The sequence below is a fragment of the Protopterus annectens genome, chromosome 6.part1, assembly GCF_019279795.1.
Source record: "Protopterus annectens isolate FY-2018-M chromosome 6.part1, PAN1.0, whole genome shotgun sequence".
Taxonomy (NCBI): Eukaryota; Metazoa; Chordata; order Ceratodontiformes; family Protopteridae; genus Protopterus; species Protopterus annectens.
Genome location: NC_056738.1, coordinates 358,018,887 through 358,043,926, shown reverse-complemented (window position 1 = coordinate 358,043,926; position 25,040 = coordinate 358,018,887). Strand labels below are relative to the sequence as shown.

Genomic DNA, 25,040 nt, shown 5'->3' with positions numbered 1-25,040 from the left:
CTTTTATGTTTACCTTGCCTAGGCCCAGACCACGACGTCACTGGTTGTCGGTTTTGTGCTAGGTTCAATAAGCGAACTATAAAGCGATGCTTTGATTTCACATGACACTACTTCGGTAGAAAATTTAATTACACTATGCCGTCAGAGCAACCAACTACCGGTGTGCATAAAAAATGCAAAGATAGACAGGCAGCCTAGATCCAAGCCAGACTCCGCCTCGGCTGGGCCGGTCGCCGGTTCTCCGGTTTTCAGTGAGGCGCCTATGCAGCCCCTGGCTACCGCTGAATTGGATCCCCAGACCGCTTCGGATCCCCCAGCAGAGAGTTCTAGGCCGATGCAGCCATTTTCTTTAGGCCCTACCGACGACATTGCAGTAGCGGAAGCCGGTGCTGTAGAAACACCTTCGGTTTCTGAAGGTGTCTTCAGACCGACTACTCTCACCATAAAATCTTATGCTAAGCTTAAGACTCCTCTAAAACCAAAGAAGCCTATACTTCAGTCTCCAGGTCAAGGCCCTATGCCTAAGAAACAGATGCTTAAAATGGCTGAAGATTTGATTTCTTTGATCAGGGTTCCCAACCCCGACAAAAGGCCTAGACAAGAGGAGGATTATGCCTCCTCTGATCAAGTGTCTGTTTCCTCAGGCTTCTATGAGGAACAGGATTACTCCTTTCCACCTTATGAAGATTCTGATGCTGAAGACTCCATTCCCGCAGCTTCTCCCCCTGAAGATTATTCCTTTGGGGAAACCTTACATACCATGAGGGAACATTTCCACTGGGAAGGTCAGGTCTACTCTGACTCAAAGAAAAGGCTCCGAGAGTTTCTTTTACTCCCCCAGCACAGACCACTTGCTATCCCCCCAGTTTTGGACACTGTGGATGATGGTTTCCTAGAATCTAGTCTAAATCCAGATTCTCTGCCTCCTGCTCCAGCCAAACCAGATAGATATATTATAGAGTGCCTGACTCACACAAATTCCTTTACAAAAGCCCTGTTGCTGATCCAGGGACAGTCTCCCAGGGTCCCAAAGGGGCTAAGGCTTCTATGGCTAAAAATCCTGTACCCTCAGAAAGGGACTCCAGAGCACTAGGTAGGTGGGGGAAGAAGGTTTACACCTCAGCTACTCTAACAATGAGAGCACTAAATTGTCAATTTCACATGCTTAAATACCAGCAATTCCTAATGTCTCAAATAAAACAAAAGATGGGCACGCACCCTCAATAGTCTGAATTCAAGGAAATGCAAGATCTGTTGCATGCAGCTGAACAGGTGGGCAAACATTTACAATGTGGTTTTGATGCCTTGGAAGCTTCCTCTAGAGCAGCTGTTACTGGGTCTGTCATACGTAGGCATGCTTGGTTAAAGGAACAATCTCTGCCAGATCATGTTACAGCAAAGTTACTGGATGCACCCTTACAGCAGGATGTCTTATTTGGGGTTAAAGCAGAGGAGGTTTTAAAGAAAATGGAGGATAAGGCAAAATCTATGCAGACGGTCAAAGATTTCTTACATGTACAGCCCCCATGCTTCAGCAGAAATTGACCAACAAAAAACTGGTCCTTTCCAGCTTCTGACAGACCACAGAGGGGTAAATACAGGCGCCCAAGGGGTAGAGGACAAGCACAAATTTCTTACAAACCTCGCCAATGGGGCTCTGCAACACAGAAGGGAGGACAAGACAGGTCCCAAGCTACTAGAAGGCAAACACAATGACTTAAACCTCAAACTGCCAAGCATAACTCTCTTGGTAGCTCCCTTGGGAGGAAAATTAGCACTTTTTGCAGACAACTGGCGCATCGTCACAAAGGACAAATGGGTCCTAGACATTATCTCACACGGATACAGATTCCATTTCCACACCTTGCCAAGGATAAAAGGAATGCCAAACCTGCCACAAAATCAATGGGCAGAGGCACAAAAACAAATTACAGCTCTCATGGACATGAGAGCCATTCAACTGGTACCTACAGAGGAACAAGGCCAAGGATTTTACTCAAGGCTCTTTCTAGTCCCCAGAAAGGACAATGCTTGGAGACCCATTCTGGACCTTTCAGTTTTAAACAGCTACTTGCAAGTACCCAAATTCAAGATGCTAACACTACAGCAGCTTCTTCCCATGTTGGGCAAGAAAGCTTGGCTAGTAACATTGGACCTCAAGGAGGCATACCTGCATGTCCCTATCAGACAAAATTACAGAAGATACCTCCATTTCATTGCAGGTTCAACCCATTACCAATTCTCTGCACTGCCCTTTGGCTTATCTACTGCACCCAGAGTCTTCACAAAATGCCTGGCACCAGTAATTGCATACTGCAGACAAAGAGGAATTCAAGTATACCCATACCTGGACGACTGTCTCATCCAAGCAGAAAGCAAGGGCATTTTCTTACAACACCTGGCCTTTGTAAAACATCTTCTAAGTTGCCTAGGGTACACAGTAAACGAAAAGAAATCAAAACTAGTGCCCTCACAAAATATGACATTCCTGGGTCCCAGCTTGAATACAACGGCCCAGATGGCTTATCTGATGCCAGACAAACAACTACAATTAACTCAATACTTCAGAACAATGGCAACAAAGACCCAACTCCCTGCAAGAAAAAATTATGCAGGCCTTGGGCTTCATGGCATCTTGCATACTACTAATACCATTTGCAAAAATGCATATGAGGAAATTACAATGGTACCTAAAAAGCATATGGACCCAACACAGCCACAGCTTGGAAACAATGATACCCCTCATTCCCTGTCTATAACAGGAGTTTCTGTGGTGGGCACAGGCATGTCACCTCAATAAGGGTCAGCCTTTCACCCTACCCCCAGCCAGGCAAACTATGACAACAGATGCATCAGACTATGCCTGGGGGGCACACATGGCAGGACGGTGCGGTCAAGACATATGGACTGCAGATCAAAGGAATCTGCACATCAATCAAAAAGAAATGCTAGCTGTACAAAATGCTCTGACAGCCTTCAAGGACCTCTTACATCCAGGACAGCTTATCATAAGGACAGACAACACCACAGTTATGTGGTACATAAACAAACAAGGGGGTACGCACTTCTACCATCTATGCAGGCAAGCAATGACCTTGTGGAACACAGCACTGGCTTACCAAGTTCAATTACAAGCTCAATTCCTGCCAGGAAAAAATAACACATTGGCAGACGACCTAAGCAGAAACATTATGGATCCCCACGAGTGGAAACTGGATCCACAAGTGTTAGCAATGATAGCTCAAAAATGGGAGCTCCCAGTCATAGACCTGTTTGCCAGCCCTCAAAACTATCAGCTAACAAAATTTTGCACAAGGACTTTTCACCATCAAGCTTGGAAAGTGGACACACTCTCATTCAGTTGAAAAATGCTAACAGTATATGCCTTTCCTTCATTACCCCTTCTCACAAAGGTGCTACTGAAAGTCAAGATGGAGAGACCCCGAATGATGCTCATTGCCCCAGACTGGCCACGCCAGCACTGGAACTCACTATTAAGGAATATGGCCCAGGGCCCACCATGGATTCTACCACAAATTACTCACCTGCTCACACAGCAAGACAATCAGATTCTACACAGGCAGCTCAAAACCTTAAATGGCATGGCAAATCACCTAAGCAACCAGCCAGCTCCTCTCTCACAAGCTGTTATGGATGTTATTCTGGAGGCCAGGAGGCCCAGCACCAGGAAAGCCTACTCAGACAAATGGAAAAGGTTTTGCACCTGGAACGAAGCTAAAGGCCAAAATACCCTTCAACCTGACATACCTCAGATTCTTCAATATTTAACTGAGATGTTACACAAAGGGCTTCTTTTTCATCTATTAAAATCCACGCCTCACCTTTTTCTGCTCACTACAACACGGATCCTCCCTTATTTTCACATCCACTCCTAAGGCAGTTTCTCAGAGGGACCAAAAACATTAGGCCTCCCAGGAGAGCACCAACACCTACTTGGGACCTCAACTTTGTTCTGGAAAAACTTACGCTGCCACCTTTTGAGCCAGCTTTCTCAGCTGATTTAAAGTTTATATCGTGGAAGACTGCCCTGCTACTAGCAATTACTTCGGCTAGAAGAGTTTCAGAGCTTCAGGCACTAATGGCAGTAGAGCCTTTCCTCATTTTTCATCAAGACAGAGTTTTCTCTACGAACTAGCCCCTCCTTTATGCCTAAGGTGGTATCCAGTGTGGCTCTAAATCAAACCATCCATTTACCCACCTTCTTTCCAAATCCACAGAACAAAGGAGAAAGACTCCTGCATTCCTTGGACATTCACAGGCAGCTACGTTACTGCTTGGCTAAGACTAAGGTTTTCATAAAATCTGACCAGCTTTTTGTATCCTATGCTACAGCATCACAAGGAAAGGCTATCTCAAAACAGACCATTTCCAAATGGATAGGACATTGCATACGTTTTTGCTACACCCACCATGGAAAACCAGTTCCTGTTACCATAAGGCCCCACTCTACCAGGGCAGCAGCTACATCTACAGCCTTCTTCAGGGGGGTGCCAACCAAGGATATTCTGGAAGCTGCAACTTGGAGTTCAGTACACACCTTCACCAAACATTACCACTTACCACTTTACTCTAAGACTAGAGCTGGCTTCGCCACTGCAGTTTTGCAGGGCCTCCTAGCCTCCTCTAACCCTGTTTGACTCCACCTCCCATCCTTAGCTTTGGGATTCTACCCAAGTGTGATGACTGCAGCAGGGTAACACGATGAGCATAGTACAGTTTTGTACCTACCATAAATGTAGATGTTCGAGTGTATACCCTGCTGCAGTCCAGGTTACCCTCCCTCCATCCCCTCTGAACTAGCTGAACTTATCTCTACCACTCTATTCTATTCTACCTTTGTGGTGTATTTGCTTGTGCCTAAGGGTTTTTGTTTTATTTTCCCATATGGCTATATGTATATATATTTTTTGCCTACCTATTAGGGACACCTGACATCTGGGGCAAGAAAAACTGAAGAAAATGGCATCGGATGCCTTTGATATACCCCTGGCGCTCTGACGTCAGGGAAGAAGTGACAGCAACCGACGCCGGACCAAGACTTTGGATTTCGGGCTGACTGTGGGACCACCTGATGGCAGGATAACCCAAGTGTGATGACTGCAGCAGGGTATACACTCGAACATCTACATTTATGGTAGATACAAAACTGTACTTTTTTTATATAGGTAACATAATGTCAGGTCAAACTCCATCTTTGATCTCATCATGGCATTTTAAACTATTTTCAGTATATTTATGCCTCTTGATATAATACATCTGTTTGTATTGTCCATTAGTTTACAATGATGTCATTGAGGTGGTGCTTGAAGGATAGTTGGCCATCGACCAGAATAACTAAATCTTTAGATGTTCATCGTGCATACAGCTGCAGTAATCACAGATGGGTTCTCTGCCGTCAGGCGGTCCTGTTGGATTTAAGTCTTGTCTTGTCGTCGGTTGTCGTCGCTTTCTCTTCTGACGTCAGTGAGGCCAGAGTATATAAGACACAGCCGACGCCATGTTCTCCAGTCTTTTTGCCGGCAGTTGCCAGCAGAAGCAGTTCGCACAGCTCCTGAATTCGAAAATTTTGGAAACCAGTCTTCATTAAAGCTAAGTACTGCTGGGGAAACTTTTCTTGCCTCAGACCGATGTCAGAAAAGTTAATAATTGTATTTCTTGTGGAAGCAAATGATTTCCATTCCTCTGCATACCTTGTTTGGGTCCAGACCACGACGCCTCGGCTGTCGCTTTTGCGCTACCTTCAATAACGCGACTATTAAGCGCCGGGCGGAGTTCGCCCAACACTACTTTGGTAAAGCTTTTGATTATAAAATGTCGGACACTCCGACTACCGCTTTGTCCAAAAACGGAAAAGGACCAACACGCGAGGCCCGCGGTCCCCGCCAACACCACGCCAAAACAGGCTACACGTGGTCCGTTCTCAGCGAGACGCCTTTGCAGTCCCTGACTACGACACTCCTTTGGCGGTGTCCTCTGTACCAGACCGCTGGGACCTGCCCTTTCCCAGACTACAACCACTGAAGCCTTTGCTAATGTTGAGCCTACTAATGGACAGGTCCACCTCCACCCATGGTGTCTTTAGGCCCTCATCTTCTTTTTCAATTAAGGCCTTTACTAAATCCAAAGCAGCCAGGCATCCCACGAGGCCTGTTGCACAGGGCCCATCTCCAGGTCCCATGCCTAAAAAACAGATGCTTAAAATGGCTGAGGATTTAATTACTCTTATCAGAGGTTCTCAACCCCCTCCAGACAAGAGACCCAGAGTGGAGGAAGATTCCCTCTCTGATCAGGGATCCATTTTATCAGAACATTCGGATGCAGAGGAACACTCTTACTCTCCTTTTGAGGATTCAGATGCAGAACAGTCCATCCCTTCTGTATCCCCTCCTGAGGATTTTTCCTTTGGGGAAACCTTGCACACCTTGAGGGAACACTTCCATTGGGAAGGCCAAGACTTTTCAGATTCCAAGAAAAGACTTAGGAATTTCTTTTGTTACCTCAACACAGACCTCTGGCGATACCCCTGTTTTGGACATACTGATGATGTCTATTCGAGGCTTGCCTTAACCCGGATTCTCTGCCTCCTGCACCAGTCAAACCTGATAGGTATTACAGAGTACCCAGCTCTCACCAATTTCTCTTCAAAAGCCGTAATGCTGACCCTGAAACCATTTCACAAGGCCCCAAGGGATTGAAGGCCTCCACTGCCAAGAATCCACTTCCTGCAGAAAGGGAATCAAGATCTTTAGAAAGGTGGGGTAAAAAGGTATATACCTCGGCCACCCTAGCCATGAGGGCCTTAAATTGTCAGTTTCATATGCTTAAATATCAACAGTTCCTGTTATCACAATTAAGGAACAAAATGTCTCAACCTGAACAACTCTATCCTTAGCAAGCACTCATAAAAAAACCTAGCACTCTTACCCTAAAGTAAGCACTACAGGTATCCACTACCCCTGTGAATATCCACTTCCCTTAAAGGCACAACACTCCTTAAAATATTCTAGTATGTCGAGTGGTAGACCACTAGCATCCTCTCTTGTTCAGCTGGTTAATCTGGGAATCTTAAGACAATGTTACAATTGTCTCATGTACACAGACAACCCTCTCCTCCTTCCTACTAACACATATACTTGTGAGAGATGCAACTATATAGCCAGACTGGGCTGAACTCTTAACTCAGGACTGGCAAGACCAGTCAGGAAGAGATGGTACCCACACCCAAAGCAAAACCAGTCACACATATAACCACCACCAATGCAAACCAAACACATAAAAACACAAAGACATACTCGGAGGCTCTTGTAAAAACTTACCAAAACAACAGAGGCCTCCAAAGCAGACACCCAGAAATACACCCCCACAAAACACAACACCTACAACACATACCTCAAGCAACAGGTGTGTCACACATTCACAGCCCCTAAGGCAAAATACTATGCCAGAAACATTAGTAATAGGTGACTCTATAGTCAGACACACCGATGTTCCACTTACCAGGCTGAATAAGCGAGGGTAACGGTGAGCTGCCTATCGGGGGCTAGGATCCGCCACATTACACACGCACTCAGGTCACTCCAAAGCAAGTACAAATATGATCCAGTCATTGTCCATGCGGGTGTGAATGACCTGAGACGTACCTCCCTGGACTACATGAAAAGAGACATTGAGGAGCTCTCCGATTATGTAGCCCAGACTGGTATGACCCTGACCCTGAGCAGCATCCTGCCTTCGCCAAGAATGATGCCTCAGTACAAAGACAAAATGATCAGTTTTAACAATTGGCTTAATCAATGGTGTCATTCTAGGGGGATCCAATGTCTGTCAGCCTGGGATGATATGCTGGACAAGCGTGTTTCCATGAGGATGGCTTGCACCTGTCACCACTGGGCTTCCGGATACTGGCCAAGGCTCTTGCCACCCCCATAGTGCCTTTTTTAGGCAATGCTCAAAGGACAAATCAACCGCCATAAAACAAAATGGAAAAAATTAAGGGTAATGCTGCTCAACGCCAGAAGTCTAAATCTCAAGATGCAGGCACTCGAAGCACTTCTCAGTATGGAAAACATTGATGTCTGTGCAGTAACTGAAACCTGGTTCAAGGCTCCTGAGAGCACTCCAGCACTACCAGGCTATACCTCATATCATGCATTTCGTCCTCAAGTTCCAGGCGAACCACAAAGGAGGGAGTGTCCATTTTCATAAAAGACACCTACACCTCTCGATTGGTGGCTGCTCATGAAGCATCAGAAACCATACAAGTTTTACTCACCATAGGTAAAACTGCCATACAACTGGTCGCATGTTATAGAACACCCTCCCAATCCCAGGAATCCCATCAAGCATTCCTGAAAACACTGGAGGATATGAATGTCACACCAAACACCATCATATTGGGTGACTTCAATTACCCCAACATAGACTGGGCCCACTATTCTAGCCCTAACACCCTGGCCCAAAGATTCCTGGAATTCATAAACTCAAATGCTATGGAGCAACTGGTCACCTCTCCTACGAGGAGAGATAATATACTTGACCTGATTATCACAAACATGGGGTCCAAATGCTCCGCACGGATATAAACCCTCACTAGTAAGATCTGATCATAAACTGATCACGTTGGATGTACATATCCCACCCCACCCCAGAACAAAAGACTACAGTGAAAAACTTCTCAAAAGCTGACTTTGAGCTCCTTAAGTCGGAAATGATATCCTTTAAGCCTACTGGGTCAATGGAAACCACATCCCAAAATGCTGAATCCTTCACAAAAGCCTTCTATGGACATCTCCAGGAATGCATGGATCAGGCAATCCCAACTAAAACCAAGACCCTCTCCACCAGGGAAAGCCCAGTTTGGTGGACCCCGCTATAAACAAACTGTACAACAAAGAAGGAAGCTGCTGCAGGACAGAGCCAAATCCCACAAGGGAAAGGCTTCCTGATCAGCACAAGTAAAAACTACGCCTCTCATAAAACATCTAAAGCAAACTTTGAGAAAAAGATTGCCAAGGATACCAAGGACAATCATAAAGCCTTATTCAATTATGTCAGAACCTTGGGAGGAAATTCTCAGATATGCTCTGAGCTGGTACACAATAACAAAAATTCACTGACCCTACTGACATTGCCAACATTCTGGCAGATAGGTTCAGTGCAAATTTCTCCTCCCTCACCCCTAAAGATGAAGTAACTATCCCTGCTGAATGTAACCTACCTGTCATCACAGACACACAGGTGAAATCAGCACTCAACAAGGCAAAAACACAGCATCTATGGGACCCGATGGTATCCGTTACGTGAACTCAAGATGAACTAAACCGCCCTAAGAACTCTATTCAATCTTAGCCTCACTACAGGATATGTACCTGAACACTGGCGACAGCAACAGTGGTCCCACTCCATAAAGGGGAAATTCAACTGACCCAGGTAACTACCGCCCCATAAGTTTGACCAGCCTGATCTGTAAGGCTATGGAAAGGATCATCATGGAACTCATAAATGGCGACATTGGTGATCTGCAGACCCTTGATCCCACACAGTTCGGTTTTGTAAAAGGCAGATCCTGCCTCTTAAACCTGGTTGACTTCTTTGAGACAGTCACTAGTGCCATCGATGAGGCAAGGCTGTCCACACTGCCTATTTGGACTTGGCTAAGGCCTTTGACACAATACCACACTCTGGCATCATCGACAAGCTCAGCAGCCTAAATGTAAATCCATATGTCACAAGATGGGTAGCAAATTGGCTAAAAACAGAACCCATAAGGTTAAAATTGCTGGAGCCATGTCAGACTCAAAACCCGTCACAAGTGGTGTCCCACAGGGCTCAGTCTTGGGTCCACTCCTATTCGGCATTTATTTTTCAGATGTGAAAGCAAACATGGAAGGATTATGGCTGACAAAGTTTGCAGATGACTGCAAACTGGGCCATAGTGGATTCACCTGCTGACACACACATCCTACAGAAAGGTCTCACTGAAACGGACAACTGGTGCGGAATCATGGCCTCAAACTTAACGCCAAAAATGTATAGTCATCCCCTTTGGGAAAAACAAAGTACCCACAAACTATCACGTAGACAATAACCCACTGAATACAGAAGATGTAATCAGAGACCTGGGGACTCAAGTCGATAGTGACCTCTCCTTTGACAACCATGTTGCCAAAGTGGTCAGAAAGACTTTCTACCTAGCCCATCTCATCATGAAGGGATTCTCATCCAGATCAAAGGAGGTCATTGTACCTCTGTATTCCTCCCTCATCAGGCCCATGATCGAGTATAATGCTCCATTTGGGATGTATCTCACCCGCACATGCAGCAACTGGAAAGACCCCAGAAGTACCTCACCAAGAGGATCATAGGTCTAAAACATGTGCCTTATCCAGCTAGATTAAAGAAACTCCAGCTCTATTCAGTAGCATACCGCCTGCTCAGAGGTGATTTGTGCCTAACATACAGGGCCATGTCCAACCAGGAATTGATGGACATGCTCCATCTCAAAAATCCAAATCCACCAGAACCACACGAGCTAAAGATTTCAACCTCTGCACAAATATGAATAGGACATGCTGGAGGGATAGATTCATAACACAGAGGTTACCCATACTCTGGAACAAAATCCCAGTTCACGTGAGACAGAGCCCTTCATTGGCACTGTTCAAGAAAAATCTCGATGCATGGATGGGAGATCGCAAGTTTACCCCGGGAGTGACCTCAATGTCACTACTAGACAGAGGTATAGTTTACTAAATAATGGGGTTCCACATGTGTCACTACTAGAGAGGCGCAACTACATAGTATGGGGTGGCGTAAAGCCACATCACTGTTGGCTAGGCTTGTAAATGCCCCCGGGCAGATAGCCTAGTACACTACTATGAAACTATGAAACTATAAAGGAGTTACAGGATATGATGCATAGTGCAGAGCAACTGGGTAAACACACTTTACAATGTGGTTATGATGCCCTAGAGGCTTCAAGTAGAGCGGATCAGTCATTCGCAGACATGCTTGGCTTAGAGAGCAAAACTTGCCTGATCATGTGAAAGCTAAACTTCTAGATGCTCCTTTACAAAAGGATGTGCTGTTTGGTACTAATGCCGAGGAGATATTACGGAAAATGGAAGAAAAAGCCAAATCCATGCAAACTGTCAAAACCTTTTTCCAGGTCCAACCACCACGTTTTAGCAGAAATTGGCCTTCAAAAAACTGGTCCTTTCCAGCCACTGACAAGCCCCAAAGAGGTAGATACAGACGCACAAGGGGCAGAGGGCAATCACAAGGATCATATAGAGGACGACAATGGCAAACTCCAGCGCCAAGAGGTGGCGAGGACAGTGCACAACAATACAGGAAGCAAACCCAATGACTCCCTCATTTCCATGCCAAGCACGTCTCAGCTGGCAGCACCTTTGGGAGGAAAGCTAGCATTATTTGCAAACAATTGGCATATTGTCACAACAGACAAATGGATCCTGGACATTATAAACAGAGGCTACAAATTTCATTTCCACACTCTTCCAAAAATGAGAGGCATGCCAAACCTGCCACATAATCAAAGGGCAGAGGCACAACTACAAATTTCAAAGCTCATAAGCATGAGAGCTATTCAAGAGGTACCTTCTCACGAACAAGGTCAAGGTTTTTATTCAAGGCTTTTTCTGGTACCAAGGAAAGGAACCGACTGGAGACCCATTTTGGACTTATCCATCCTAAACACATTTCTACTGCACCAAAATTCAAGATGCTCACATTACAGCAACTTCTTCCCATGCTGGGCAAGGAGTTTTGGCTGGTAACATTGGACCTCAAGGAGGCATACCTGCATGTCCCAATCAGACAAAGCTGCAGAAGATGCCTCAGATTTCTTGCAGGTTCAATCCACTATCAATTCTCTGCATTGCCCTTTGGCTTATCTACTGCGCCCAGAGTATTCACAAAGTGCCTGGCATCAGTGATTGCCTACTGCAGACTTCAAGGGATACAAATTTAACCTTATTTGGACGACTGCCTGATCCAAGCGGACAGCAAACACATACTTCTGGAACATCTGACATATGTGACACGGTTGCATGCTCTGGGATACACAATCAACAAAGAAAAACCAAGCCTACCACCATCCCAGAAAATAACTTTCCTGGTTACCAACTTGCACACAAACACCCAGATGGCCTATCTTACGCCAGAAAAACAGGGCAACTATCTCAGTACTTCAAAATACTAGCAAAAGTACCAGGCTTACTGCAAGGAAAATCCTGCAGGCTCTGGGATTCATGGCATCTTGCATTCTTTTAATCCCATGTGCAGAGCTGCATATGAGGAAACTTCAATGGTACCTAAAAAACCTATGGTCTCAACACAGTCACAGTTTGGAAACAATACTACCAATAATCCCATGTTTGCAAAGGAATTTCTATGGTGGGCCCAAGCATGTCAAGCAAACACAGGCCTCCCATTCTGCAAGCCTCAAGCAGAGCAAGTTATCACAACAGACGCCTCAGATTACGCTCGGGGCACATGACGGACAGGTGCATCCAGGGCAAATGGTCCCAAAAGAAAAGCACCTCCACATCAATCAAAAGAAATGCTAGCAGTAATAAATGCAATTACAGCTTTCAAGGACTTCCTGCATCCAGGACAATTACTGATAAGAACAGACAACACCACAGTAATGTGGTACATAAACAAACAAGGAGGAACACATTCATACCCCTTGTGCAGACTAGCCATGACCCTTTGGAACTTGGCTCTGGAATGGCAAATCGAACTTCAAGCACAGTACCTGCCAGGATTGGAAAACACGCTGGCAGACAAGCAGAAATATGACAGATCCACACGAATGGAAGTTACATCCGCAGGTGTTTGCAGAAATAACCCAAGTGTGGGGGAGGCCAGACATAGATCTTTTTGCCTCCCACAGGAATCATCAATTGGAAAAGTTTTGTTCGAGGACCTTTCATCCAAAGGCCTGGAGGGTGGACGCCCTTTCATTCAGTTGGACAGCATGGACAGTTTACGCATTCCCACCTCTGCCTCTTCTGCCCAAGGTACTTTTGAAAGCAAGAGCAGACAGACCGAAGATGATACTGATTGCTCCAGATTGGCCAAGGCAACACTGGTACCCATTGCTGAGGAGCCTAACACAAACTCCTCCCTGGTCCCTGCCTCTAATGCCTCTTCTGCTGACTCAGCACAGTTACAAAACTCTCCACAGTCAGCTGAAAACACTCAATCTCGCTGCATGGAAAATTCCTTAACACCACAACAGACCCTACTCTCCAAGGAGGTGCAGGATGTCATTTTGGAGGCCAGAAGACCATCTACTAGAAAAGCTTACTCCGCAGAATGGAAGCGGTTTTGTTCTTGGAATGCGAAAAAAGGCCAGGACCCTAGAAAACTGAACTTGCCTCAGGTATTACAGTATCTAGCTGAGCTGCTGAACAGTGGACTTTCATTTTCTTCCATAAAAATCCATGCCTCATCTATTTCTGCAGAATACAACACGGATCCTCCTTTATTTTCTCACCCACTCTTATGACAGTTCCTCAGAGGGGCTAAGAATATTAGACCACCAAGGAAACAACCAATACCAGCCTGGGATCTTAATTACATACTAGAAAAAATAACATTGCCTCCTTTTGAACCAGCTGCCTCAACAGATTTGCAATATTTGTCCTGGAAAACTGCCTTCCTTCTGGCTATCACTTCAGCTCATAGAGTTTCGGAATTACAGGCCCTCATGGCGGTGCAGCCCTTTCTCATTTTCCATCAGGACAGGGTCTCCCTTCGTACCAACCCATCATTTATGCCTAAAGTGGTATCTAGGGTAGCTTTAAATCAAGCCATACACCTTCCTACCTTTTACCCCAATCCTCAAAACAAAGGGGAAAGGCTGCTACATTCCTTAGACATCCATAGGCAGCTACGTTACTATTTGGACAGAACAAAGTCCTTCAGGAAATCAGAACAACTCTTTGTGTCCTATGCTGTAGGGGCTCAAGGGAAGCCAGTTTCCAAGCAGACTGTTTCAAAGTGGATAGGCCACTGCATACGGTTTTGTTATTCCTATCATGGGAAATCTGTTCCTACAAGTATCAGATCACACTCCACCAGGGCCACAGCTACCTCTACAGCCTTCCTCAGAGGAGTTTCTACCAAAGATATTCTGGAGGCAGCCACTTGGAGTTCTGTACATACCTTCACAAAACACTACCACCTGCCTTTATATTCCAGAACAAGAGCAGGCTTTGCCACTGCTGTTTTGCAGGGCATTCTGGCTCAACCCAGTTCCTCCTAGTACCTACCACCCTGTGCGTAGCTTTGGGATTCTACCCATCTGTGATTACTGCAGCTGTATGCACGATGAACATAGTACAGTTTTGTACCTACCATAAATGTAGATGTTCGAGTGCTAATACAGCCGCAGTACAGGTTTCCCTCCCCACTTGGTAAAGGCATGGGGCCTAACAACCTCTTCATACAACCTGACTGGGTTATCCTTCTATGGTTTATTTGCTTGCAACCACTGTTTTTGGATTATATTGCATTGCATGTATACGCATATAAGCATAATTTATGTATTACCTTCCTTCGGGGGGGCACCTGACATCTGGGGCAAGAAAGACTGAAGAACATGGCGTCGGCTGTGTCTTTTATATACTCTGGCCTCACTGACGTCAGAAGAGAAAGTGACGACAACCGACGCCGGACCAAGACTTTGGAATTCGGCCGACCGAGGGACCGCCTGACGGCAGAGAACCCATCTGTGATTACTGCAGCTGTATTAGCACTCGAACATCTACATTTATGGTAGGTACAAAACTGTACTTTCTGGCGACAGTGTCCAATGTCTTGTTCTGTAGACATATTTAAGTTTTATTTTAGTAGGAGCAAATCTTGTTTGGTGTTTTGATATTTCTTATCATATTTTTTTTTTATTACCCATGTATACAAATTATCTAAGCCTGTTTAGACTATTTGCCATGAATAGACAGGTTTAAAATTAAACAATACGTACATTTTCCACACCTACTTTTATGTATATAAAAGCTGATATGTGTAACTTTGTTAAAATATTTCTGATTTTTTGTTACTGAGGATCGTTTGTGACGAATAAATACTTGTGTTTTGAAACACTACCAGAGTTTTATGATTTTTGGAAATTATTGTGACTGAGCTTATCAACGAAGCTTTAAGACTACTAGTTTCTTTGTTTTTTATTTTTTTCCTCAACGTGCATGGTGGTAAGGTTGGAACTAGACAGATTACTGTACTTGTTCATTTTTTAAGATTGTAATTAGTTTACCTAGTTTCAAGCCATCTGCATAAAAGTTACGAAGCACTTCTCAAAGTATTTCTAGATGTGACAAGTAGATATTAAACTGATATGTGCTCAGCACCCTTGGGCACCTTGGACACATCCTGTCCTGTGACTGATAGCCATTACCAACCAAGTCCGGTTATGCAGCCAATCCTTTATCCATAATATCATGTAGCGGGAAAATTCTAGATTTAAGTTCTGTGATTAAAAATGTTGTTGACCTTATTTAAAACTAAAGGGGAAATCTACATAAGCAGCTCCTGCAAGTTGTTACAGACTTGGCCTTTGCATAAGCATGTTGGTATATATAACACAGGCCTACGCTAGAAGATTCATCTAATATGATGTTTAAGATAAGACTGTCCCATCACTTTTTCTAATTGGGATAAAATACTAATTGACTCATGATTTGTTACCTCATTCTGTTTGCCTTTCTCCTTAAAGACTGGTTTTACTATAGCTGTTCTCCAGTCAGGGAGAATCCTACATGTACCATAACTTTTTTTTTGTTTCAGAAAGAAACTTCAGTGGTTTAGTCAGTGATTTCCTCAAAGTTTTTAAATTTCTGTGATTCCATCTATGCTTGATGCTTTGGCAAAGTTACTCTTACTTAGCAGACTAGCAGTTTGTTCTTCTTGGGTTTTTATTCACTGTACCCACTCATATTTTTTTTTCCTGTCAGTATATTAGGTTTTGTTTCCAATTAGTGTCAAGAAGTGGTTCTTGAGTAACATCATTATGTTATACTTACTGTTAAGATATGTACAGTAGTTGAAAATGCTGCTATTTGTTTTTACAGTTCTTACCTGCCTTTATGTGTGTGTGTGTAATAAATATACATAAATACATATTAGGGATCTTTTTTTATATCTTTAATGTTCATATTTTTTTCAAATACTTCTTAAGCTTCCCTTACAGCTTTCTTTATTATAGGTTCATAGAAAAGTACTAGGCTAACTGCCCTTGTAGGCCATTGTAAGCCTAGCAATTTTCCCATTTTGTGATCAAAATTATATATCCCATTTGGTTGTAGACTGGCCTCACTTATCTCATGGTCTATAATTGTATATTACCCCTAATGAGAATAACTGGGATAGTACTATAAATAATTTTAGGGGACCCATACGTGGCATAAAGCATTTAGGAGCTGCATCTGTCCATTAGTAGTACAGGGAGCAGACCTTGGGTAAATTTTCTGTTTCCTATCCGTAGATCTAAATTGCGCTTGAAAGTGGACAAAGATGAACTTTGTTTTATGTGGATGGGGAATCTGTTCCATAGCAGGCAGTATCCTCTGAGAAATATACCTGTCCCTCCAAACCATTCTGTTGTTGTGTAGAAGAGTTTAGATCCCTAGACTTAGTATTTGTTTCCATTTGACTTGCTGATGTGCAGTAAATCTATCAGTAATGGGTCTGAGGATGCCTTGTATAGCAGAAACAGGTCACGTCCTACCAGTCTGTAGGATACCGAATGTAGTGACTGGGCTTTACTTTGGTCCATGTAAGACATGTTGTTTTAGGCCTTGTGTTCTTTCAATAAGGTATCTTTTGTGGGCGTTCAGTTGTTGCATGTGTCTGGACAGATGCATGCTAAAGGCAGTATTACATTCAGTGACTGGCCTAATGAGGGCTGAGTAAAGAGAAGGAACACAATCCCTTTGTTTATAAGCTGTGCAGTGTAGTATGAGTTTCTAACAATAGACACATGTTGGTCCTTACTAATTTCTTGCTTCAGTATGAGATTACTTTTTCTCACCTTCCATTTTTTGCAATATCCTCTGCCTCCTCTTTAGCAAAAATCCTTGACTTTTTTCATATTTCTTATGTGTTTTTGTGATGGATGTTCCTTATACTGCTTTTATTATTAAGTGTCACATACTGTGCATATTCTGTTTTTTGGTTACGATATCCTAATTTTATTTTATATAACTGTTCCTTTGCAACATCGGTGTTAGGTGATGGTCACTGTTGATCTGACGCACTGAACCCCATGTATTAAATGAGATAAAAAAGGGGGTTAGTGCTTATGACAGTTCTTAGCCTGTACATAATTTGTTTTTGTAATGCATAAATCTGGTAAAGGACAACTAACTTATTTTTGTGACTTTAGAGATGCTGCTTTTATGGTCATACACATGTAAAGGTGGCAATGTATCACAAATTTGACGTAATGTAATTCACGGCCTACATAGACTATCAAAAGTGATATCTTTTCTGATTGGAAATCTTGCAGTTTCATTTCCTGTTATCAATTTAGTAAATAGGTCTTACATTGCTGAACTTAAGCCTATATTTTCCCAATCAGTGTTTTGCATTTCAAAATCTCCTCTCACGATTCCATGTTGTAGCTTGATATATATTGTATGTTTTGGACACTCAATTCAAGAGAGGTGCCGATCTGTCAGTTGATCAGCATTTGGTGGTGAGTTGAATTGGGTATCTGTGATACTGGTTGGGCAGACCTGAGAAAGCAAACATGCACCGTGTGTCCTGGGAATGTATAACAGATTCTTCTGTATGGATTGAGCTTATTCCTCTCTTACAGAAGAGTTTCTATCATGCCAGATGGCATGTTGGAGACATGGAGTCTGACTTGACCAAGCTGGTGACCTCAGCTGTTAAAGCAAAGCAGTGACAAGGAGCTATAACAAAAAGGTGGTTAAAGCTTGTCATGATGGGAACCCTAGGATCTGCTGGTGAATTCCAGGAGTGATGGGAGACCTTCAACTTAAAGAAAGAAGCCTACCATGCAGTGCTGGCAGGTGGTTTTCTGGATGTGACTAGTAGATGCTGAGAGGCCAGGAAGGCAGCAGCTGCAGTAGTCCCTTATGTGAAGGTCTGATTGTGAGGAGTATTTGGGGAGGCCACAAACTTTCAGATGTCCTTAAAAAGCAGGACTGGAGAAACCCTGACCTTGAGTGGGATATTGTTGAATGGTAAACACTTTGAGGAGCTTCTGAATCTGATGGACATACCCTCTCCTGAGGAGACATTGCCAGAAGCAGCTGGTGAGGTTGGATCCCTTTCTTTAGATGAAATTGTGGTGATTAAGCATCTCTGCAGTGGAACAACTGTGAGAATGGATGAGATCCTGTCAAATGCTGAATGCATTGGATGTTATTAGGTGTTGTGGTCTGCATGCATTTTCAGTATACTGTAGAAGGCTAGGATAGTGTCTGTGGATTGGCACACCAAGTTGGTGGTCCCCAGTTTCAAAATGTGTGTTAGGATGGTGTGTTGTAATTAATGATCACACTCCTCAATCTCCCCTGGAAAGCCTGTGCCAAGATACTGTAAAAGTGACTGGAGGAACAATGTAGATAGAGTCCTAGCCATTGGGCAGTAGATTAACTCTTTACCCTTGCACAGATGTTGGAGAGGTTATGGGAGTTTACCATTCCTGTGAAGACATATTTTCTTGATGCAGAGAAGACATGTGAGCATAATTCCTTGTGGGAGACGCGACTTCAGTATAAGGTTGCAGGACTGCTGTTTTATGTTATTCAACCTTTGTATTTCAGAGTGAGAGCTTTTTTCCACATAGATTCATAATGGATTCACTGTCAGAGGTATGCTTTGTTTCTCCTGTGGTTTGCAGAAAGACCATATTAAGGTGCAGCTGAGTTTTTCGAGTCTCCAGTTTGGGGAACTGAGGTTGGCATTTTTGTTTGTAGATTAAGATGTCCTTCCTGCTGGCCTTAGACCTTAGTCATCTCAGCATGAGCTGGAGCAATATGCTGCTGTGTGTGAAGTGGCTTGTTTAAGAATTAATACTCCTATATCTAAGGTAATTTTTCTCTCTCAGAAAAGATAAAATTGCTCTCTGCAAATGAGAGTTGCAGCTACCCAAGAGGAGGAGTTTCAAGTGTCTCTCATTCTTATTCATGAGTAAGGATCGAGAGGTTGACTACAAGATTACTGGACTGTGTTTTTGAAGCAGAATCTAAGTGCTAGGAAGAAGCCCTCATTTTAATAGCCAATTGATGTCCTGTTAGCAGCTGAAAGGATGAGATAATGAGTGAAAGTGATGGAAACTAGTTTTATTCATAAAATTGCTGAGCTCACTCTTTGGGACTGAGTGAAGAGCTCTTGGAGTGGCGCCACTGCTGCTCAGGATTGAGATGAGCCAGTTGAGGTGGTTTGGACCCTTAATGATTATGCCCCTGGGTTCCTCCCAGAGATGTAGCTGGCATGCCTACTGAGGGAGGCATAAGGGCAAACCCAGCACATGTTGGAGACACTGTATCTCTCAGCAGGCATGTGAATGCCTTGACGACCCTCAGAAGGAAGTGGAAATTTTTAGCGGAGATACTGAAGTTTAGACCGTCTTGCTCTGCTTACTGCCACCTTGATCCTGTCATTAAGCTAAGTGGTTTAGAAATTGGATGGATAGACAATGAGATGAAAGGTTGCAGAATTGAAAACTAAAAACATTTCTCTATACTGGGCATAAGGAAGATTATCAGAACACTGCATTAAGTTAGCAATACATGTCTTGGTTTTGCCATGCAATCACTTTGTCCTTTCTGTATTCCTTAACAGAGTAAATTAAAGTTTCATTCATTTATGAAGGAAATCATTGTCAGTAAGAGTTTTTTACTGGCACATACTATTGAAAAGATTCTTCTTCTTTATGTAACTTGCATTTACAAATACAGAAGCACTTGCCGTAAATAACATTAGAAACGTACTGCAGCTTTACTATACAAGCTAGAAGGCACTGTACCGAACTGAACTTGGTCTAGGTCTATTTTAAGTTTGAAGGTCACAGATAAAGCCCCACTGATGAGAAAATAGATATCACATCCATCATTTGAACCTTGATATATGGAGAGGATTTTCCAGAAAGGCATAATAGGTAGGTTGCAGTATCATTAAGAGTTTTGTATTTTTGACTGGCAGTTTATTGGCTGAGCACAAGTATATCTGAATGTTTAGGTCTGGGTAGGACAGGTAGAAAGGATGTGCACTAGAAGATGAAGTCTGCATACAGCGTCAAGGCCGCAAGGTTGGCCATCACTGTATGAAACTGTTTGTTTATTATTTGGCTTGTTTTTTTTAAAATGTTCCTTATTATTTTGCATTAATACTTTTCAGTTGTACGTTTTGTATTGTTTATCCTATTTGCAGAATGTGGGTGAACAGTACCATCTAGGAAACCCCACGCCATCAGAGCACTGTTACACAGGGACCCATTATAAGAAAGGTTAAAGCATTTAGTGCATGGAACAGATTAATGCTACAATTTCTGTGATGCTGTGTAACGGTTTTGAGTACCATAAACTTATCGGATAACAATTAACTTTTGCTACATCATATTGTTCTGGTCTTGGAGCAAATTCAGGTTCCATTAAATGTGACCTTTCTAGAGGTTTGTTAAACTGCCTAGTTTTCCTACCATAAAAGATGATCAGCCTGGCTGAAATATTGGCGATTGCTGAAGTGAACTCTTTGCCTTAGACATCATTATGACTACATTCCTTCTATAAGATGTCAGCGAGGAATGAAATGGTCTTGTACTTAAATACAAGTGCAATATGCTGTTTATTACTAATAAGTGGTAATAAAAATAATGACACAAATGTTGTTTGGTAATATACAGAGACTAAATATACATTATCTTGTCCTTGAACCATCTCCTTGAAACATTTCTGAAGCAGAAGCATTCATCAACTTCAGAAATACTGTATCACACACTGCCTGCTAAATCTACTGGGTTTCATATGCTAAAAACATTTTCATCACTGAGTTGTTCTGCTGTCAGATGCAGTGATTATTTCCTTTTCATCAGTGGCATGACACTGCTGTCTCCCCTTTTCCTTTTATTTCTTCACAACTTCTTGCTATCTTAGATGTATAGTGGAGTGAGAGACAGAACTTGACAGTACTTGATCAGTGTCAAGTATGTCATTTTGGGCTTGAGGGAGTATCCTGTAAAGTTTTATACAAAATAAGGTAAAAAAATGCCAGGAGTCTTGCATGTTTGAAAGCCTTATTGACAGTTTATCTTTCTGTGCTTTCTTTCCTTTAAGAAGTTAATTTAAGGTTTCAGTAGTAGCAGACATTGTTTGCTTAGTATTCCATTTGGAATGTCTTCTCACAGCAAGAAGCTCTCCAGTTCATTTGGTTCTCGGCTGAATTTCATTTTTTTATGGAGTCTGCATGTCCTTCCTGTGTTCACGTGGGTTTTTCCTGTGTGCTCCAGTTTTCTGCGAGATTCTAAAGACGTGCAGTAGGTGTTTTGGGGGGCTCTAAGTTGTACATTGTTTGTGTGTGATATGGAAGAAAAACTTGGAAACCTATTTTTGTTTCTTCTTTTCCCTTGAAAACACAGTGTATAGTGTTGCCTGTTTTCAGTCACTATAGGAGTTGCAGCTTGTAAGATGGTGAGCAGAACCAAAAATGGCCATAGTTTCACAGAAGTGTAAACTGTCATCTCCCAGGCAAAATAAAACTGTTCATTTTGTTAAGCTTTGAGTTAAAGAAGTTAATGGAATCTGTAGTAGGATAGTTTATATCAGAAGTAAGAGCTGACCAGAATGTGAGAAAGGGCTGTTTTTCTAGAAGTATAGCAAAACTTAAGAAGATTGCTGCATAGATGTTTTGTGTTCCATTTTATGCACTTTTTGAATCGGTTGTTCAAATAGTAGGGGTGCAGCCCTGCACTTGGAGCATCTGGGACCACACTTCTGTATTTTGGGATCAAACTGTGTCTTAGAAAAACATTTTTGGTAATTTATGGTTAACACTTGGGTATTTTACGGTTTTGAATTTGCTCAGCTGTTTTTGATTTGATGGAATTTCTGAAAGAAGAATGGAAATTCCTGAATGTCGGGAAACCAGTGAAATTACACTATCACAGCAGCTGGTCTTCATGATAGAGTGTTACATCAGAAAAATGTATCATATTTATTTGTGGGGATCAGAGTGGTAGCCATTGTAATGCAATACGTGTCCTTTATAGCATATGAAAAAAGTTTTTGAATTTGACATACACAAAACATTTGATACTTTTGTGTCGTTACAGAGACATCTCTTGGTCAGTTGTAGATGAGACTTGTCGTAATTTATGGTTATTCTCAGATGAGTGCAAATCTAGAGAACCCAGTTCCTTGCCCTTATCAACGGTGCCTGGTTGGGGCAGTAGATAGCCAGTCATCTAGATAGGGAAACACCCAGAATCCATGCAGTCTCAAGAGAGCTGCAACTACTGCCATACATTTGGTAAACACCCTGGGGGCTGTGGTGAGGCCAAAGCGCAGAGCTTTGAACTGGTAGTGAGTGGCTCCCAGCTGGAAGTGTAAATATCTTCTGGATTGCTTGTTCATTTTCATGTGATAGCACACATCCTGAAGGTCTACTGAGTACATCCAATCATCTTTGCCCAGAAAATGGAGAGTGGACTGAACCGTGACCATCTGAAACTTTGTATTGGTATTTTCTTGTAAACAAACAAAACAGATGTGATAGTCTTTACCTGCTTATGGCATGTCAACAGTGCCAAAAACATTGCCTTTTCAAAGAATGTATATATGATTTTACTACTTCTGGTGTATTGACAACTTACTACATACATATTGTGGAGATGTACAGCATTCCTAACCCTACAGTGAAGTTATATACCCATCCCTGTGGAAACAGTATAAAACAACTTGGTAGCATGACACATTTTAGTTTGAATGTAGACTTCTTCTTCGTGCCTGACAGCAAGACTCTGTTTGGTTCCTGGTAAATTGTACTTTATTTGTTCTTTCAGATCCAGATATAAAGGAATGGATACAACAGCTTCCATAGCATCGGGGCACTTTCCATGCACTCAAACTGCGAAGCAGCTCAAACTGAGCTGACTGAAATACAAGTTTTGGAGGGAAGCCCTTCAGAGGTTTACTGCTGCCAAAGAGTGCGCTCCTTGGTGGGTGATGTACATGTTCAAGGGTCTGCTATGTTATCCCCTTGTGAGCTCTTCCACAACATGTTTCATTGTGTGACTTGGCAGACCAAGTGCTCATTCCTGGCTGTTTTGCTGCATTGTGTATATCATTTGCCAGTGTCACAGTTGATTGGACTGTCTGCCTTCCTCTTCTAGGATGGACAAGGCAACATCAGTGGTGCACTCTTCATTTTCTCCACTGTCTAGATATTTTGTTTCTAGACCATTTTTGTTGCAGTTAGGGCATTATCCTCTCTTTGCCATAGAGCTTTGGTGGACTTCAATTGTCACATTAGTTTTTGAAGTCCATGCATGAGACAACTCCAGTTTCCTGTATGTAGGCATCACTATTTGGGTTTTCCTCAGTGGACAGAGTCTTTATCGAGATATTGGCCATGAAGTTGCTATCACATGTACAAGACCTAAAGTTGCAGGTCCTGAAACCCATAAAATATAATTTTGATTACAGCTTCTACACAATGTATTGTAGAATTATTTGTCTAACTCTTAAAATGTTTATGTAGCAGGGCTTAACTACTTTGCACCCCAGGTGTGGAAGTTAAAGCACTATTACTGCAAATTATGTATTCAAAAGCTGGGATTAGTGTACCTAGGAATAGATAAGCTACTACAAGCAAACTCAGCTGCAAACTTTTTATTCCCCATTCTCAAAGTAACAGTTTTGCAGTTCCAAGGATTGCAATAACTATCCTCAGAACTACAACAGGTGCCCTTGGATCATTAACTGTAATGACCAAAAATTTGACAAGGAAGACTCTCTGTCTTGGGTAACTGGCTCCTAGTAGCCCCTTGTAGAAACTCCCTGAAAATATCACTGCTGCAGACACTTGTGTGATTACTGTTCTAAGGTTCACCGTAAATTGCAAGAAATAGTCTCTGACTGGTCTGAAAGTTGTCTTTATTTTCATGAGACTGAACATTTACCATTGTTTACAGTCCCTGTCCTTGGAGAAAGCCCAGGAAGTTATGATCTTGGGCAAATGGGTGAGAGCACAACACAGGGTCCAGGCTTAGTCCCTTATTGCTGCTGCTTCGCTTAATAGCCACTGTGATCTTCTTAACGCCACTCTTATGGGTCAGTTTTCAGGTGTTACAGTGGGCTATGAAAGAGAGTGGCTCTTTCCTCTCCTGGATTGTTTTCTGGCATTAGACCCTTGTTGTCAACTCTAGATTAGTGGACAGTCCCCTACATTCTTCTAGTTGGTCTTTCATTTCTGCAGCAGAACACATTACAGATTCTTATGATAGACACTTCATCAGCAGGTTATGGATCTCACATAAACTCCCTTATATTGCAGTAAGTAATGTTCTTCTGAGAGGGGGGATCTACATCAACCAGTGAGTTAAGAGCAGTTTTCCTGACTGTGAGGGCCTTGGGCAGAAATGTACTGTGGACTCTGCTTATCCAGCCAAACACTCTAATGTGATAGCTAAACAAGCAAGGGGTTATAAGACTGGTACTCCTGTTCAGGAAAGCAGTGGTTATGTGGCATTGAGCCCTAAACAGAGATGTCAAGGTTTCCAAGGTTTATTTTCTCGGAAATCAGTGACCTGGCAGATGTTCTGAATTAAGCTGTACCTGCAGCCCGTTTCTGTAGCTACCAATTTTAGATGTCTTGTTTGGTAAGAGTCTTCCAAAAATGAAGTACTCCAGAGACCAGTCTTTTTTTGCCAGTATCCCTTTCCCTTTTCTGCTTTTCTCAACAGGGCAAGGGGAAAGGGGATAGCAGTGTACCTGCTGTCTCTC

General features: G+C 42.9%; 1 protein-coding gene across 1 annotated transcript in view; it reads left to right on the top strand.

Annotated features, from left to right (window-relative positions):
- The window catches only part of ATG2A (autophagy related 2A), a 2,853,001-nt gene that overhangs the window by 118,647 nt on the left and 2,709,314 nt on the right, over positions 1-25,040 (top strand). The gene's annotated exons all lie outside the window — the stretch shown is intronic.